We start from the raw sequence: 3,745 nt of genomic DNA, 5'->3' as shown, positions 1-3,745 counted from the left end.
CCTGACGGGCCATGTAGTCAGCGGCTTTATTTGCTTTTAATTCCTGAATGTATGGGTAACATGTATTGAGATATTGGCAGCTTTCCAAGCTTGAATATCTTGAATGAAAGACAAAATAATAAAAATAAAAATAAAAATAATGTGAGATAAGAACTTACCAGATTGAAAAATTTTGAGTTTTGATTACTATCATGTATCTTATATTTGTGGATATATAATCTTTGACATTATATGTGGATGTTGTTACACTCATCTTTATCAGCTATAGATAGAGATGGTTTTTAACAAATTTAATACAAATAAAATAAAACATAGATGACTACAATTTATTATTTAACGACTGGAAAAAGAATGGATATTGCCAATATTTGGGGCATTGGTGTCAATTTTTTAAGGGATTATTGATAATTGGGAATAATAAAGAAATTATGGTGAGGAGAAAATGAAAAGGGAATCCAATTAAAACCATAATTTAAGACAAAGAAAATGCTTGTGGACGCTTGTTTATGAAAAGATAAAATTTTACAACCTCCCATGATGTTATCTTGGCAACTCAATGCTCAATCCTTCTTATGATTTTATAAGTTACAAAATCCACTTGTACCATATTTGGCATCCCAATGTTGGTTCTTGCTACGAAGCACCCAGCTTTTTCTTTAAAAAAAATATGGTGTGAGAAATGACCTGCTCTTAGAAAATAATTAGGGCTGAAGAAAGGACCTCAAATGAACTTCTAATTGTGGTAGAAGAGATCTATATGGCAACATGCGTGCACACACCAAGAAAAAATTAGGAGAAAAATAAAAAAGAAAATAAAAAACCCTCAAAAGTTCCGAGAGGATTCAATTTGTTTTAGTTTACAAGACAAGTTTGCAGGATTTTATTCGGATAGATAATTTTTACGCTTCTAGAAGTTTAGAAAGAGGGATCTTTGAAAAGGCTTTTTGGCCTGGCCACATTCAAAACTCTCATTTTCGCAAGACTATAGTGCAACATCATATGCAAGAAAATGAAACACTTGTATGCTACTACATCTTGTTTGGGACCAGTTGTATCTTTTATAGGGCAGAAAGGATTCCCCTTCCTGCACATGAGTGCACCATTGGATCATACAAAGTTCACTTTGAGGTTTGTGTAGGGGAAAAATAAAATAAAAAATAAAAAATCCTCAAAAGTTCCGAGAGGATTCAATTTGTTTTAATTTACAAGACAAGTTCGCAGGATTTTATTTGGATAGATAACTTTTACGCTTCTAGAAGTTTAGAAAGAGGGATCTTTGAAAAGGCTTTTTGACCTGGCCTCATTCAAAACTCTCATTTTCGCAAAACTATAGTGCAACATCATATGCAAGAAAATGAAACACTTGTATGCTACTACATCTTGTTTGGTATCAGTTGTATTTTTTATAGGGCAGGAAGGATTCCCCTTCCTGCACATGAGTGCACCATTGGATCATACAAAGTTCACTCTGAGGTTTGTGTAGACCTGATAAATGAAAAGTTCAGTGTACTTTGAGAGTTGTGTGGTGTTTGATCTAATGGTCAATATTATAAGAAAAGGTCAATCATTCTTTCGCACGAAAGGTACCATCCGACCCTGTCAAAACCGTGACATGATGCGTTGCAACTCCGGTGTCAAAAAGTTATCACGACATCATGTTCCCTTAACATTTAAATCAAAACCATATGAATGACCATGATGCAAGAAATAAGAATTTTTTTATTTTTTGAGGAAAAGAAAGAAATGACTAACTCAACGAAATAGTTACGTAGAGTCGGAGAAATATACCTCATGCTGGATACAAACCACAAACATTTTTCATGTTTGGACTAGGATCATGACGTAAGAAATAAAAAATTTTTTATTTTTTGAAAATAAGAAAGAAACGACCAACTCAACAAAATAGTTATGTAGAGTCGGAGAAACATATCTAACGCGGGATACAAACCACAAACATTTTTCGTGTTTGGACTGGGACCATGATGTAAGAAATAAAAATTTTTCTATATTTTGAGGATAAGAAAGAAACGACCAACTCAACGAAATAGTTATGTAGAGTCCGAGAAACATATCTCATGCTGGATACAAACCATAAATATTTTTTATATTTAGATTAGGGCTGAGCACAGACCGAATTCGATCGAATTAAAAAATATTTAGTGTGATGTCGATTATTTATCATGTACAAACTGTTTGAAACCGAAGTGAACGGTTTGTAGCAGGTTTGGATGGATTGTGCTGGTTTGGACTTCAATGTTAATTTAATGTTAATTTTAAATCCAATATTGGTTCACTTAAGTTTATTTATTTTTTTTATCAATTTAATATAAAAAAATCTCAACTTTATAAATTATAAATTTATTTTTGAATCTATATAAATAAAACAGAAAAAAAAAATTACTTATTTGAAAGTAACTATATCTTAAAGTTTTCACTTCAGAATTGTCTCAAATTGATGTGCTTCTATCAATAGTTCAACATTAATATTCTCATAGATCCAAATAGATAATGAAATATTTTTTAGAATAAAGTATTGAAGTCTAAATGACGCCATCCCAAAATAAAAATTAGTTTGTAGAATACTACATTAGTCGGATCCGATTTCATACTGATTAAAGTGTAAGAACCGAACTGACCGTAAATAATCAAATTTTTTATAAATCTTAATCTGATTCCATCCAATTTACGTCTTTCAACCGACCAAAATCGTTGTTTATTAGATTGGATTATGTGGATTTCTTTGGAGTTCGATTATTTGCTCGGCCCTAATTTGGGCTATTGCCCAACTCGCCGGTAGTAATTAATGTTTTATGGGCTTTGCTAACTCATAATAAAATGAATTTAACAATTTGAGCGACATCCAAATAGTCATGAGACTTTGTAATACGAAGAGACATGCACACCCCCATGAGAAAACATAGAACTGTTGATGTATTGCCAGTTCAGCAATAACAACAGGTACTATGTCTCTGATTTGCCTTCCTGTAGATATAAGAGGCATGGAACGAAACAAATAGTAAATATGGCCGATACTTTCAAATATTTATAGTAATATGCTTAAATCTACACAAATATAATGCCCCTAAGATTATAACATACATGACATACAAGCAAGTCAAGCTTCCAACTATGTCTGCTCAGCGGACTCGTAATAAAGATCCAGCGTAACGGGTCAAGGCCATTTTAAACCCAGTCAACCACCTTTCGACAATACTGACGGTAGACTTGGTCAAGCTAGGATTTGCCTAAACCTGCTATCATATAATAAAAGAGCAGTATTAATTAAAATTAGCGAAAGCGCAGCAATTATTAAAAAAAAAAAAAATGCGGCAGTAATATGTTACTTTCCACGTGGTGACCTTGATTCGATTGCAAAATGGACAACATGGAAGCTGCTCTTCTCTTATAAATAATAAATAGCAGACAGTTGAATTTTTTTATGTATAGAAGTTCTTATCAAAACTGCCGCAGGAATTAGATTTCTTTTAATTTAAGCTATATATCTACCAGTTGCCCATGATAAGAACATGTGCTGGTCTCTATCTGTCTCAAGTTGAAGACGAACAAGTTGCTTGCACTGCACGTGGTTGATATTAATCTACTTCAAGATGTGTCTACTTATATATTAATTATACAAACCAAGCTATCAACTTATGTCATTTAATTTGGTGGCGCGTTTGAACTTCGTGCAAATGCTGTCGTTAAAAAGAAGTTTATGAAAAGAAACCTTAAGCTTCAATAATAT

The sequence above is a fragment of the Elaeis guineensis genome, chromosome 3, assembly GCF_000442705.2.
Source record: "Elaeis guineensis isolate ETL-2024a chromosome 3, EG11, whole genome shotgun sequence".
Taxonomy (NCBI): Eukaryota; Viridiplantae; Streptophyta; class Magnoliopsida; order Arecales; family Arecaceae; genus Elaeis; species Elaeis guineensis.
The sequence above is the reverse complement of the archived record's forward strand: the minus strand, read 5'-3'. Positions refer to the sequence as shown.